This window comes from Mugil cephalus, chromosome 21 (assembly GCF_022458985.1).
Source record: "Mugil cephalus isolate CIBA_MC_2020 chromosome 21, CIBA_Mcephalus_1.1, whole genome shotgun sequence".
Taxonomy (NCBI): domain Eukaryota; kingdom Metazoa; phylum Chordata; class Actinopteri; order Mugiliformes; family Mugilidae; genus Mugil; species Mugil cephalus.
In genome coordinates, this window is record NC_061790.1 from 6,880,355 (window position 1) to 6,896,846 (window position 16,492).

Below are 16,492 nucleotides of genomic sequence, written 5' to 3' on the forward strand. Positions count from 1 at the left end.
GCAACGCTGAAATGTGTTGTGTGTGTGTGTGGAAAAAAGGAGAAGCTTAAGTGTTTGTATTTTTATGCAGCGCTATCTCCCATCATTCAAACAGCATCCACTTCAAGTCTCTCCCTTGTAAGATGGCTCCATTACATGTCGCAATGTAATTTTATTCTCTTTGAAAAAGATGAGATCCCTTTCTTACTGAGTTTACTTGTAAATGAGCTGAGATTCTGAAGGAGAAAGGTAGATTAAATGACTAAAATGCATTCAAATGCGAGGTGGATACTAAATGCAAGTGCGTGGGTGTCATCAAAAGAGGGAAAAAAAAGTAGTATTTTAGTGAGTGTAAATGCGTGCACTGCAAGAGGCGGGAGAAATATAAAACTCCCTGAGTGACATTGGAGGCCATTGGTCTTCCGGAGCATTTCCTGTCCTGCAGGTTCTGCTTACTCGGCAGATAATCCCAGCTGCTCCTGCAGGAGGCTGGCTAAATGAGGAGGTCAGCTCCCCCGGGTCTGTCTGTTCCTCACCGGCCCTACGGTTCCATTCTGCCCAGACAGGCGGCTCACATTGTACAACCGCTGTTCTCCTGTCAGGCTGAGACCTTTACTCTCGCACACTGTAGCACCACAACATAGTCAGCCCTTTGTGTTCGCAGCAGCGGTCTCACCGTGCAGAGCGACAAGTGTCAGACAAGTAACAAAAAAAAAAAAGAAGAAGAAGAAGAAAACCCCAGCTGCGAATATGCTGAGCTAATACCCACACCGAATTGAGTTATTGTGTTCCTCATTTATAAATCTTACAGGTAATTCATTTAGTTAGATACTGAAATGGAGCCAGAGCAGGCTGTACAAGCTCTAATAAAACGCCTCCTGAGAGAAGATTCACTTTTTATATCTAGTTCACACCTGCCCTTTGAATTGAATGACACTTTAGCTACTGATGCTGCACAGAGTCACAGGACTAAAACCCAAAATTAGGATAAAGGCCGAAGAAAAATGTTTAAAAATGATCTAAAATGTAGCTGCTCAGTTACACCAACAGCTCAACCTGAATTCATTCGCAGGCTGGACTAACCTGAGCTTATAATGTAGACGAATCCCATTCTGACGGTGGTCGGATCTTCCTCAAATAATGAAGCAGCGTTTCAGGATGCTTCAGAATTTCCTCGGTGGTCACTAGAGCTCAGTGAGGTGGAAAGGCAGGTTTGCTTAAAGACCTATAGGGCCACATTTCTGTTAGCTATGATGAAACAGACTCATTTTAAGTGTCTTTTAACTAGAGAGCTTGGTCACCTCCTTTTTTTTTTTAATTTTATTTTTATCTTAGCTTCCTAATGTTCTGTCACACAATCATCACATCTGCTATTCCACCAGGGCCCCACTTGTGCCGCAAAATGAAGAAATTCCACAGAAGAAAAACCAACAGCGGCGCCATGTTTTAATTCCGATGTCCATAGTTGGTTTGGGGCCGCGAGCTCCAGTGATAACACTATCGCTGCCATCTGCAAACAGCATTGGCAGATGCAGTATGTCCCTGGGCTGTCAACTGCTGCCGAAAGCATTGTTGACTCAGAGACCCTCATTTTTTTTTTGTTTGTTTGTTTGTTTGTTTGTTTATGCTTGGCTTATGCCTATAGTGTCCCAGTGCATACATGTGTGGGATTGAAACATTGCCGTTGTCTCTTTCATTCTGGGAGGACGTATTATTATTTTTCTTTGAATCTGCTGGCAAACGACAGAACCCCCTCAGGAGAAAGTTTTATCTGGCGCCTTCCACAATGCCGTGCCAAGATGTATAGGGCCATTATTGCGATGCTAATATTTAACAAGCTCTGTTCCCTCCGCTGTGTTCCGGTGGTAAAATTACAAGGTTGTCAAGAACAAGCAAGGGTAGGGGGAACAAATTCAAAGGGAGTTTGTGGTTAATTGACTTTATTTGCCTTTTCTTTCTGCCAGTCTGAATTATCAGCCTGCTGGAGTTTAGTTTAGGATTGCGGGAATTACGGATAACACCCCGTGCCCTGGCCTACTGCCAGCGTGTTCACAGCTGAGGAAAAAAAAACAAAAAAACACACAACAACAACATTTAAATAGGCACAAAGCTGCTTAAAATATTCATGTGTCACTTGGCCCTGCCATAGCTTATAGAAATATGAAACTATCTCCGCTGGCAAATGATTTCCATGGTTTAAAAATACCCACCGTGGGTTTCAAGAACAAAGAGGAGATCTGTCTTACATTAGCATGCGGCACCACACATGGGCTTGAAGCAGGGAGCTATCTAGATGGATTTCTAAAATATGTTTACAGTCCTGAGCCTTTGAAGGTCTTGCTGTCATGCCTCAGTTACAAAAGGCTCAATGGTGATTAATTCAGGGTACAGATTCCTTGCCATTTCAAAATGGCAAATATCTGTGAGGTATGAAATTACTTTCCTTGTTTTGCTTTGCATTAAGTCAATTTTAGAGATTTTCTTTTTTTCTTTTTTTCCCCCACCAACATTTGAAAAGGATTATTCACATTGAAGGCTTTAGCTCATTGACCTTGTTTTCCGCCTGTTTTTGCAAATCAAACCCATCTGAATGCCGTGTTTCTCAGAGGCTTGACTTCCGCATCGGCTTTCATTATTTCGCCCGTCTCTTGTCAGGAGTTACCGTGCACATCATGAGGGGGGTTACATGTGCAATTGTTCTGCGAAACTGTCCCTTGAGAGGAGCCCCGCAGCATGTCTCGCTGGCCGGCTCGTCTGGCTGAGCGCCGGCTGAAGGTCAGAGCCGAAAGCGCTCGCAAGAAATCATTCTTTTGCATCTTTTAACGTGCGAGGGGCTGTCCTCCTCGCTGCTGTCCTCCTCGCTGCTCCCACCGAGCGAGACGGAGGAAAATTTGAAGCCACTGAGAGGTGTAAGAAAAACAAAGAGTGTTTGTTAGCGGTGAGGGAGAAGGGGGGAGTCCGTGTAAAGTGTGAGTGAGAAGAAAAACAGTGAGTGTCGAAGCCAGCAGATACAGATAGATTAGTTTTCCTCGGTGCAGTCCACTCTCAGCCCACTCTCACTTGTGGTCTTTTATTACTGCCTTTTTCTGATGGCTTTCTGCGAAGAGAGACCGAAAGGACAGTAGAGAGTATGCTGTGGAAATGTAGCAGGAGGCCAGGAGTCATGCACTGCATCTCTGAATAAATGTCAGCGGTATCGTATTAGCCGGCTGAAAATTTGCCCGGGACTACAGATATGCATGAAATAGCTTTTACGGAAGAAAATGTGTTTTTATTAGCCCCCCTCTCATGAATTCTTTCCTGTTTCCCTCTGATGTGCACATATTTGGTCTGTCTTCGCTTCCAGTAGCCTGTAAAATAGAGGGGGATCAATAAGAGATCAATACGTTGGTATAGCTAAGAGGAATAATGAAAAACTGGCAGCCTAGCTAATACCCAATGCCAAGTCCCACATGCCCCACCTCCCCCCCACCCTCCTGTGTATCACAGGTTACCATCTGTGAGAATGCAAACAAGCAAACAACAACAACAAAAAAAAGAACAAATGTGTACCATGAGCAGTGATTGTATTAATAATGCATTTCGCTCTGAATTAATGTCAGTTTTAATCAGCCTCAAGCTGCTTGACTATATGATTTTTCATGCAGACGTCGGTCTACACCCGTATGTTCTCGACTGAGCTCGGAGTGGTGTGAAAAGCAGACGCCGGACTCGCCGCCGCGGCGCTCCACGCTTTGCGTCACACGCGAGTCTAAGCGAGACCTTCAGCCCCACAAGAGCCCGACTGCGGTAATTTACTGTTAAGTGCTTGCCCGGCGGAGTGAAACAAACCTGGCGTTTCACTTGTTTGTTTCAAAAGCGGGCGCCAGTGCTAATTGGGAGCTAGAGTAAATGTTTGCCGTGTATTTATTCCGTGATTAATACATGTAGGAGGGTCAGTGATTGCCCTCGGTTGCTGCTCGCGTCTCTTGCCGAACGCCTCGGTTGTAATTATGCATCCCTGATTTCAACCGTTTAAAAACTTTGTCTTGGCGCGCCTCGTGAGCCGGGAGGAGAGAGGTGCGAATTCCAAGCACGACGACGTCCGAGTAAACGCATTCGAATGCACATACGCCTGTAAATGAAAGCATTGACGTCCAAACTACACGGGAATCTGGAGTCAATCGATTACAGAAAGCCCTCCGGCTGTGTTGGCTATGATGTGAGGCACCGATCAGGTTAGGATGTGGTGATTCACCTTCATCTCCAGCCAGCTGAATAAAGGAGTGAGAGGAGGAGGAGGAGGAGGAGGAGGAGGAGGAGGAAGGGAGCGACGGGCTGAGAGGGAGAGGGAGAGAGAGCAGAATTGGGGCTCCCATTGACAGCGTAGCCTGTCAGATGTATGAATGTTTCTCTGTGTGAACCAAGGACACAGGGGGAAATGGGCTCTGTGGGAGGACATATTGAGGCAGGGTTACTTAAAATCATGCTCTTTGAATCAGCGTGACGCTCTATTGTCCACAATACACCAGGGCTATGCAAAAAAATCTCCTCCACCAGTATTGAATTTTTTTTCTTCTGTCCTTTCTCTCCTTTTTTTTTTTTTTTTTGCTCCAAATACTTGTGTAGGTTTCAAATATTCACAGATACACAGGTGAGATGACAAACATGTCCCTGTTTCGGGAGTTTAGAAAAAGAGCCAGAGGAATGCAGGTGTGTAATTAAAGCGAAAGGATCGTTGTATGTTTGGGAAACACTTTGATAAAGCCTGATGATTACATGTTTTGGGGGAGGTGGGCATTTTTCTTTCCATGTATCACATGTTCATAACATTTTCTACTGGTTGAGCGGGGAATTAATGCAGTTGATTGACTAAGGATGGACTATTTTGCTGTGATGATGAGTAAATATTGTCGAATAATCCCACACTAGTAGTAAAACGGGTTTGCGTGGCCCCATGTTAGCACTGCCTGCTGATGTGGAGATAAAAAGAGAGATAATAATAATAATAATAATAATAATAATTAAATGTTAATTGGCGACAATTACAGTTTCATTTATATTTTGACATATTTGTTCTTATTTAAACAGATTTAAAGTCCTATATCTGTAATGTCAATAGCAGCGCAACCGGCTACCGTAATAACTGTAGTCTGCGCGCAACCTTTTTTCTCGTTCATAAAAAGCTAATATTGGGGAAACTTTCAGGGACATCTATACAGATCACCTTAAAAAAAAAACAAAAAAAACAAACAACCCACACATTGCCATTTTTTGGTCTTCTTATTCTGCCATTTAATTTTTCGGACCTTTCCATCTTCACCACACCTCGTAGCGACGCAGTCGCACCCTGCGTGTTTAGAAGCGCTACATTGAAAGTGGTCCAGTCTGAAACAGTGTCTCAGGGCAAAATGTTCCCAACGCTGTGTGATCAAATACACCGGTACATTAAAAATTCATATCATAACAGAAAAAAAAATACCGGTATTCGGTATGAACCGGGTACCTACATACCGCCCAGTCCTACGGAGCAACGCTCTTACCCGTTTGCTTGGGACGACCCCGGAAACACAAAAAGCCTCACGTTGGACTGGAACACACTTGGATTTATTTCTCATCTTGCGCGACCCCTTTAACATTTTGACATAATGAAGCTGATGGCTCCCATTTCCCTCACACACAGCTACCCATGAGATACCGCATACACTAAACATGACAAAGGGCCAGAACTCGCTCCCCGGCAGCATGAGATTGAACGCGAGAAACGGTGAAATGAACATCAGATCAGGAGAAAGATTAAAACAGGACTCCCGAACCCCCGCCAATTTCACCTCTATTGCATTTTTACTTTTATCCTCACTAGATGTTTTCTTATTTATTGAGAGAGGGAGCGAGTGAGAGAAAAACGGAGCCAACATATCTGAGGGATTTCATTATTTAGTTTCTTTTTCCATCGCTAGGCCCCTGGCTATTTTCCTTTCGCTAAAGTCGGTGCGCAGGTCTCTTTCATTTCTTTCTCGCGATTGCCTGCATGTGTGTTTGTCGAGCGAGCGATGGGGGGAAAAAAAACAAAAAAAACAAACTGACACACCTTTGCAGCAAAGCGTACCTGCAGCTCTGATTATCGGCTAGCTTGTGTACAAGAGCGGGCTGACGGGAGGCTGATGAACCCAAAACGGGAGCTGACATTTTCCTGCCCTGTGGCCGAGGCGGAGAGGAGGGGTGCAGGTGTCCGTTCAGGTCTAATGGGCCATCCATTCACTCGTTTAATTGAGTGTCTTTTATCTGCCTCCAGTGACCTCTTTTATTCTCAATTTCTCCCTCTTCGTTTCCTTTGCTCATCTGTTTTTTTTAAGCCCCTCCCACCCCCTCCGTCCTCTCTCCCTCTCGCTGCCTCCTTGCTTCTCAAGTTCTCCTTTCGGTTCCCAGACATCACGCTCCTCTGCTCACCCCCCCGACTTTAAACATAATGGCCGTCACTTGTTGTTCCTGTCTTCCGTCTCCCTCGGTGGGAAACTCATCGGACGGGCCACGAGGAGGCGGCGGCGGTGTGGTGGCGGCAAGGTGCACTTCCAGCGTGAAATTAATAACCAGAAAATAGAGTTTTCTGTCCATTTTCTTCTTCTCTTCTCCCCATTTCGTCCTTCGCTGTCCTTCCCCTCTACGCCGTCTTTGTCTCCCTTTGGCTCTCAGCTTGCCTCCTGGTCCTCCTTCCACTTTGTTCTCTTTCACTACCGCTGAGCCTTACTTTACCTACTCTCCTTTTGCGCACAATGGCAAAAAAAAAAAAAAATCCTCAGTTTTCATTGTGCCTTCTGCAATTTCTAGGCCAAGAATACCTCTTCAGCCCAATGCTTTCCTTGAACTTCCTTAATCCTGAACCAGAACGCGGCTCTTAAGCTTTTATCACCGTAACTTATTATAATGTGTCTAACATATATGGGACATGGGGGGGAGCTTTGCGCACGGAATTCATTTGTCTTAAGAAATGGCCACCTTTATAGTCTCCATATTCTTTTCGAGGAGATTTAGAGGGAGAGCTCTTCCTTTAATGCGTCGTTCTCCCACTCCCCCTGTGATTGTAACTTTCGCTTTCGCCTCAGAATATTATTGTCTCATCTGCATATTTTTATTCAACACGTTTATGTCGCGTTAAAGCCGGGGTTCCCCCAGCTTCCGCGTCATTACCTGTCCGAAAATAATAATAATAATGATAATAATAATCACCCCATTTGCATTTTGATCTCTAAATTTATGAAGATTAAAATATTATTATAATCAGATTAACGAAACCCTGTAAACTGTCTCATTTTTCGCCCACCTCCACCACCACCACCACCACCACCTCCATCCCTCGTCGCGCTAGAAAGCCCAACTGTGCGAATTAAAGAGCCTCCTCCTGAATTAATTCTTGACCTTTGTCTCTGACGGGAGATAACATCTGCCCTTCTACAAGAAAGAAAGTCTAATTTTACAGCCATTTTGTTCAAAATTACAACGGGCAGAGTGTTATACAGGGCCATTTTGATGAGCGGGAGGACGGTGAGAATTAGAATGAGAGCGTCAAAGGGAGCGAAGAGGACAATAGAGTCTCGTAATTGGCTGCGACCTAATTGCAGCATTATAAATTGAACTTTCTTTTTTTTTTTTTTAGCTCCTTTGCCGAGGTCGGTTACATACGCCTCGCGTCGGAGCTGTGCCGTTGCAGATTTGTTCCCTTATCTTATTCCTCTTGCGTTCTGTGCCTAAAATATAAATGCGGAGAAATGGTGCAATAGTGACATGACGGCATTAATACCCCTCCACTTTTTGGCAGGCCCGCTGAAAAACAGCCGGAAATCCCCCCCCACACGCTTAACTTTCCAAGAGTTTTAAGACTCTGAGATTACTTGTTAGTCGAGCTCTTATCTATATTTATTTTGTCGAGCGGTGCAGCTCGAGGGGCTGGAGCGTCCAGGGACGTCGGAGACACCCGGTCCGGCCTGCCTCGTATTTCTCAACTGCAACACACACGCACACACACAAATGACGGTTTTATCGCAACGGGGGTGAATGATTATAAACCCGTGGATGCGCTTGCATAGTCACAATGTTCTCCAGGCTGGACTCTCGTAGCCTGCAGTGGATAATTAGCATCTCTCACACGTGCTTAGGCTTGATTAAAACTCAGTTTACAGTGAGCAGTGCTGTGAGGTCGCCATCTGTCACCTGCCGAGGCCACCGCGAGATGTACTCTAGTCTGAGGCGGTGAGAAAGACGACTGTGTGTGTGTGTGTGTGTGTGTGTGTGTGTGTGTGTGTGTGTGTGGCCGTTTGATAAAGGAGTGAAAAAAGATGGTGCACGGAAAGAGAAATGGCAGGGACGGGTGAGGCATGAAGCAGCGGGAAGCATTCTGTTAAATAAGTGTTCCCGCTCGCTCCCTATGGCCTGTATATTACAGCCAAATCACATATCTTCTCCGCTGGCAGGAAAAGCTCCTGACTGCAGTTTTGAGATTTGTATTATTTTCTTGAACCGTATAACCTTGTGACTGCAGGTTTGGGAATATGCACACGGGAAGTCAGACAGAAGCCAAGCTCCAAGACTCATAATACCTGTATTTTTCCCTTGAAATACAGTGTTTTGGTGCCTGCAAGAGTGCGTATATATGCTAATTGCTAATTGTAGTGGCAGATACTTGGAATTTAGATGCTGTCGGGTATGTTTAGCCTCAGTATATGGAATTTGTTTCCATGCAATTTTTGTTTGGGTACGCGTTCAGGAACGCTCTGTCTAGCCTTGGTTTCTGTTAGATACGTCGAGAGAAATATTTCCAAAGCGCCCCCACGGAGAGACAATACAAAAGACAATTGAAAACTATTTGCTTGCAAAAATATTTATTGAAGCCTGACTGCTGCTCCCGGAGGCACCCGCCGAAAGACGTCTCGGGAGGAGGCTCAACGTGTTATATGGCAGCCACTATGAGGTCTTTTTTCTCGGCGGGCCTCTGTTGATTTGTGCGCGTGGGGGGGCAGGTGTCGATAAATATTTCTACTGTTTGCAAGTAGAGAGCTTCTTCTGTTGCGATTCCACGCCACGGAAAGTTGATTTGCACCGAATGGACCGGACGTGCCTCCACCTCTACGCAAGTGAGAATGACATTTTACCACAGAGGGAAAATATCAGGTTGTTTAATCGGCCTTATTGTAATTATCGACCCCGGTGTTTCGTGCCATTACCTTCGCTCACCAAATAGTTTACCAGGGAACGGGATTTGAACTGAAACAGTAAGTGAGATAATCAATGTGTCAGCAGACCTTAAGTGAAACTGTAAAATTTTAAGTCTGACACACAAGCTTTCTGTTTGAGTTTGTTCTGCAAATTTGACCGTTTGTCATTGAGTGTGCGCGGCATTTGGGAACAAGTTAGCTGTTTAACCCTTTGACTTCCACACTAAGAAATACAATTAATCACGATTAAATAGCATTAATTTTTAATCCATGTTAATAGCGTGCACTGCAAACTGAGTATTTTGACACATCATTATTAAATTATAATACAAAATAATACTGAAGCTGTATCATGTACATTTTCGAGCGATGGTCAAAAGTGCTATATCTCAAAAAGTAGATATTTAGATTTATGTATCGCAAATTTGTGTATTTTCCCAATTGAATGACTAGAAATGGTTAGAAAACGGGTACAAAATGACAAATTAAGCATTTTATTGTCTACTACTCCTACAAAAAACATGAACCGTGCGGTTACAGTGCCAGTTCAAGGGTTAAAACCCTCAGAAGTTTGTTAGCCGTTAGCTCAATTCAGCGAAGTAGTGCGTATGAATGCACCTCATCATTGGAACCACTTGTTGTGTTGTGTTTACCTAAGTAGGCTTCGGAACAGGCTCTTATTTCTTTCTAGTTTTCCGTGCATGTTTGATGATACTTCCAAGCATCCCGCAGCCTTTGACTCTAGCTGCGTCCCTCTGTTTCTGAGGAGCCCATCTAATCTCAAGAGCGGGCTGCGGAATACGCGCGCATGCGCCCGCCTCCGTGTTCGGGGGAGCGCGCTCTCTGTATACATCTCATCTTCACAGTAGTTGGTATTTCCTTTCAGTCACGTTCGCAGCTCGAGAGCAGTGGAGGGGCTGGAAACTGCAAGCAGACAGAAGCCATTTAGGAATTCAGCAATTCAAGGCCTGTGCAAGTGTACTCACAGTTTGGCACAATTAGTACCAAAAGGGGTCCCTGCTTGACAAATTAGCACACAAAATGTCAGCCGGTAGTTTAGCACATCCACAATGAGCCCTTGCAAATTAGCACATATTTTGAGGAGGGAGCTGGCACATTATTATGAATAGAGAGAGAGCAAATTAGCACATCTGTTGCCAGCACTCAGAATTAATACATGTTATATGATCACTGGTTTTCCACTTGGAGCTGGGTCAGAGACGAGGGCCGTGGAGCACATTTCTAATTGAAGACTCTGTGTGTGTTTGCTCATTAAAAGAGATTGATGAGATTGATCCTTTGGCAATGGACAAGTTAATTATTACCCGGAGTGAAGTGGGGTATCTTAGAATGTCGCAGGCGTGAGCTTTAAATTCGCGTTTTCGCCTCGGATCCGGTTGTTTGTTCCCCGACAGGACGGTTTAGTCTCAATCTTTTGCCCCGCGTGGTCATGTGTGGTCTCGCTGGTGCGTTCGAGTGTGTGAGTCAGCCCGAGGCTTAGCGTCCAGCAGAGGCAGGTGACAGTCCAGTCTAGTGTCAAGAGGCTTTACGGTTGACAGGAGTGATTCTATTCTGAGGAAAACACCAACAACGAGCCAAGTGGGTTGGATAAAAAAAAAAAAAAACAGCTAAACTGCTGTTCACACACATGCTGCTTTTTAAAGGTTTCACGTTCAGTTTCCATAACTACTAATTTCAGGTAATTACAGGTATTGATTTATTGCTGACGCGCTGTATTGACAGATTTTTAATTGTACTTATTTCATCATTGATCCAACCAGATTCATTTTCAGTGACACTATTTTACCAGCTTGGTCTTTCAAGTAGTATAACGCCTACTTTTTTTTTCACCTTACATCATAGGTCTTCAACAAGGGGTCCGCGGACCCTAGGGGATCTGTGGAGGTAATTGACGGGGGTCGCAAAATCTTTGGTTGATTCGATATTTTTTACATATATATATGTTTTGAATTTTTCCCCACACATTTAAATTTCTATAAATATACATGAATCCAACATATTTTAATAAATGGATGAACGGAGGCATAAGACGTTATCTTTCAGTCAGCATGCCACTCATTTAGCGATACAGGAGCTGTCTCAACAGCGCACCGTCTCACACAGCGCACCACACCAGACCTGTCAATCTAAGCCTCCTGTACACAGTAGGACCCGCCCCCATCGCTGCTGAGCCAATCACGAGGGCTCATATTACACGCTGACTCTGTCAGGTTCCCCGCAATTGGCCGAGAGCCTATTAGGCGACTCCCCAGGTGAAATCTGGAATATTAGCAGAAGGGAAGCTAACAATGTAGCTCGCTCCCTTCAGCCAACTACTGAGGCTAAAATGAATTGCTTGCCACTTGAACAAAAAATGGAAATAAAAAAATTAAATATTTGAACCTGTGTATTATTTGAATACCTTAATTGTGAATGCAGAATGATAGTAATAATGTATATTTATAAATAGCACTAGGATAAGTTTAATATAGAACACATGTAGTAGGTAGGGGGTCCCTACTTAATCTCATCAGTTTACATTATTTCACATGCCCTTCATTCTTACCATATAGCTAGTTTGTTAGATAGATGGATACTTTATTTATCCCGTGGAAAATTCAGTGTCCAGTAGCGTCATCACATAGAAACAGATAAGAGAGACACACACATAATACTGTGTATAAATATGCAGCACAACAATGTCTATATCAGCAATGACCACAGTTGTTGATTCCTCATAGGAAGACGTTGTATAGTCTTTCTAAGTCTTTGCAAGTCATTCCCGGTTAACTGTGAGCCAGCTGCTAAGCACCAAAAACACGGCTGATTTATTCCTAATTTCTTAATCATTACTTGCTATTTTTGTGCAGTCCCGAGTGGAGTCGCACATCCTCGTATTTGCTAAATTGTTCCGTCAATTATGTATTATTGTCAGATGAAGACAATAATAAGATTTTACAATTAGTTACTTAATAAACCGTGAAGATCACAATCAAGTAATTAGTAATGAGCGATAGTTACTATTTGGTGTGACTTGTGAAGGGATGGATTGTTACTCTGTTTCCCAGATATTTATGACATTAGGAATCATTAGCGATTGATTGGTCACCCCCCAATCTGTTGTAACTCTTGGTAACTCATCATTATCTAGCCCTTGATGCTTAATTATTCAGGACCTACTCATTAACAGTTCGTTAATTATCAAGTTGCTTCTAATGCGTTCCTCAGTAATCACTCACCTTTTTTCTTTATGGCACTGTACAGTGTTCACTACTGTCGGGGGTTACTGGATACAACCGCGAATGTACCAAGCACCTTTTGAAGAAAAATAGAACCCTGTTAACCGAGTTTACAGCTCCCCTTATCTCGCTCCTCTTGCAGAACCAATACTCTGTGGGCTACTATCTCTGAGCCGAGGTCAGAGGAGATGTATCTGGTCAAATAACGCGCCGTTATGTATCACCCGCATGTGAAAGCGGCACGTGCCTCGGCGGATGCATGGAAATGAGAGCGGAGAGACGAATGTCGCACCTTGAAAAACAAACCATTTGGAAGAAATGCGTTTGACAAATAAAGCGAAGTCCTGCAGTGGTCCAAATAGCGTTCAAGTGAGTGCACATGCGATGGCTTGTTTGTGCGATATCAAAGCGCGGACGTCCTGCGCGGCCCATGTGTCTCACGCGCCGGTCAGATTTCCAGGGTTTTTCCAGGTACAGAGAGAGAATTGGCCCTTGTGCATCATAGGAAGGTCAGTCTACCTCTCCACCAAGGGGAGCCTCAGATTAATGGCCAGGGGCGGCGACTCTCTGCAGGCCTTCATGCATCATGTCCCATTCACCGCCAAACATGTCAGGGAGTGCTCCCACCGGGAATTTCAGGGATATTTATGGAGCGTTTCCATCACTTTTGCCTGCTGCCTATTGGCTCCGAGCGCTGATCCTCACCGGCTGAACGATGGAGGGAGACAGAAACAGGCCAGAGTGCCGGGGTGTGGTGGGTGGAGGTCTTAAAACCCTAACTGTGTTCTTTTTTTTCTTTTTTTTTCATGCATACCTGGGCCACTTACATTAGCGACGGGGGTTGCTCGCCGGTTGCTATGGTAGCCACCCCACAGCCCACTGCCATCCTGCAGCTGCACTGCTGGTCATTAGTCACAGAGACAGGCCATCCACACTATCACAACGTCCTCCCTCCACCAATCAGCTGCTCAGATTCCAAAACTGCAGATGCCTCTCAGCCATAGCATAGATGCATGAGTCACCATGGCAACGTATCTGACTCAATCTCCCGTTGCACAAGAGCATCCTTGAGCAGAGAGGGCTAATTGTGTTTTTCATTCATAGTTTTTCTACATAACTGTTTCATTTAGTAGTAAGCGGATGCTCATTGTAGTGTGCTCACAAAAGTGTAGCCTCAGATTTCGATCTTTCATTTCAAGATTAGTGTCGTTCGAGGAGTGTGTCCTTCAGAGATCACTGATTTAGGAATGGAAATTTAGGAATATTAATCTAATTTCTGTCACAAACGCCGGTGGAGAAGTTATTGTGTGATGTTCAATCCAAAATACACTTCATTAACTGTGGGGGGAAAAAAAAACATTAAAAGGGAGTCAAATACATACAAATACCCACTTTCATTTTGACTTTCTCCTCAGTTTCTCTCTCTTTTTTTTTTTTTTTTCCCACACACACACACACACACGTCCTAACACTCAGATCAGCCGGCCTGTTTTTTCTCGTCAGGGTGATTATCCAGCTCATAACTCACTCAGAGCTTTCATTTGCACTATAATTCACACCGGTCCCAATGATGGCGACTCTATAATTCACACGTGCGCACACACACGCAATGATTATCTCAGCTGTAACTCACACACCTGCAATCAGACGGAGCACAAAAGTGGGCGAGGTGATACACGGACTGACATTAGATTTTGCCAGCGGGCTAAATATACATTAGAGCGTGTATTGGAGCATGAGCGTAGGATTCATTCGGTCATTGTTAACGCTGCTGAGGATGTATATCAATAAAGGACAATGTGCATTCCCTAGCTGCTGTGATTCTGCAATGCAGCACCTGAAATCCCTGGAAATATTCAACCATAATCATTTGCTTACCTGATTGAATGCGTCTGGTCCTCGGCGCTCTCAAAGGTATATGATTTCTTTTAAACCAGCCATGTCTAGGCCCCACAGTGTGCCAAGGAAATCTGATGAGGCATAATTTAATACCCTTATGCTCATTTTCAGACTGGTTGAACAGGCCCGTGGAGCTCGGTCTGCTCCCTCGGGGCAATAGAGTAATAATTATCTATTAGGTTGGACTGACATGATTTCTATCATGTTTAATGGTGATCCTCGGGTATGCGTTCTTTTGAAGATTAATGCGACATTTTAGCAAAAATGAAATGCCGCGAATAGCAACATGTTCACATCATAGGTGGGCTAACGCATAAAAAGCTAATTAAGTGTCTCACTCGATGGCTGCGAAACATAAAACATGTACTTTGGTGCCTCTCTGGGCCTGTCCATAGCTTTCATCTTATGCCGAGGAGAAACCTCAATATATGGCCGTGGCACGGTGACAGTGATGAAGCTCACTTCCCTGGGTTAATGACACCTTCTTTGCCCTCCTGTACTCATTTTCTATCACTCCCTGCCATGGCCGGATGCTATTTATAGCGGCCCTGTCTATTACTGTACAGCTCTGTCATTTTCTCCTCCCTTTTAAAAATGCATCACTCTTTCTGTCCTTTTTCCCCCCTCTTTCAGCCCCACTCTTCCCTCACTCTCTGTAATTGAATCAATAAACAGGCTTTAAACTTTTCTTTTTTTTTTTTTTCTTTCTCAGTTTGGATTTCATCAAGCCGACTCCCCGTCCTCCGAGGGGCTGGGAGTCGTTCGTGGACGGACTCCCGAACTCTCACAAACCTCCTTTCATCTTTCACCTCCTCACGCATTCTCTAAGTTTGATTTCTGCAAAGCTTTCTTGGGATTTAGTCCACTTTCAAAGGTGTACGAACCGTCAGAACCCATTGTTTTTTTTTTTATTATGTTTATTTTCTTAGTTGAAAGTAGTTGCCTGATTCTACAGCTGTTCCCGCTGTTGCACGAAATAAAGATTCATTGTGAAACTTTTGTGAAAATGCTGCGTACATGTATATTGCACCATTAAGAACATGGCTTTACCACATCTAGATGGTAGCATGTGTCATCTTATTTGCATATTTATGTATATATCCACGTCAATTCAGATTTGATATTAATATATTTTCACACTATTCACTCCCCCTGTTCATCAGCATTCGACCCAACAGTGTCCAAAAAGTGGCTCTGTAGGTAATCTTAATAGGATATTAGCGTTTGTCATGTCCTGCAATACGACGTCAAAATGTCGATGACTCATCCTGCACTGGGGGGCGTATGCTAATTTTCGCATCCAGTTAATTGCTTTTTTAATTACTGGTGGCTTCATCTCTTGGCTCGTCAAAGTGTGGCCGGAGCCGACCAATCAGAGCAGATTGTTCTTTTCGGCAGCGCGGTGGCCTCCCTGTCTCTCCGGAGACCAGTAGCTCTTCTGCCAGCCGTATCTTGAAGACAAAAACAAAAACAAAACAAAAAAAACACATCATGTCATTTGTTGTAACAATAATGTACTTGTGCGCGTTGTTGTCTTTTTAGTTTATTAAATGAATGCAGGTAAATTATGTTTGACACATAATGAGACGCGTTCGTAGCGGGTCGGCACTCGCGGAGCCTTCCCTCGTTTGGGATTCTGAACCACGCTGATGGACACTCTGGAGCTTTAATCCTCTTTTGTTCAGCTTCAAAATAATTGACAAGTCTGAAGGGAGCTGTTTTAAGTTAACAACACCTCACTCTGCAGCGGTAATTACATCGCCTGGCTTGCGCGGCATGGTGAAACACATATTTTTCTGTTTTTATGTCGAGTATTTTTTTTATTTCGTCAATTAATGACCATTGTGAGGTGTGATTCTTATGTGTAAAACAGGTAACAAGATTTCTCGGGGAGGCACAGCGAGATGCTCGCTCCCATTAAATATCAACAGAAGTAACAAAATGAAAGATGGCGCCGAGACAATTCATTTTTAATTTGTATAATTAAAACTGTCCCAAACTCTGATTAGATGCAACCGTCTCCTATAGTATTTGTCCCTTTGTTCTTCCCTTTATTTGATTTCTTCTCCCATGGCACATATCCTCCTTTTTATTCTCTCTACCTTTTTTTTTTTTTTGGCACGATTTCTGCGCTTCCCTGTACTCTCGTGTGGTTTTCCCTGCTCGCTTCTCATTTGAGAATCGCTG

The 16,492-nt window shown here is 44.0% G+C and overlaps 1 protein-coding gene across 3 annotated transcripts in view; it reads left to right on the plus strand.

The window, feature by feature from the left end:
- LOC124998971 (glutamate receptor ionotropic, kainate 2-like) overlaps nucleotides 1-16,492 on the plus strand; it is a 73,002-nt gene that overhangs the window by 8,510 nt on the left and 48,000 nt on the right. The window lies entirely within an intron of this gene.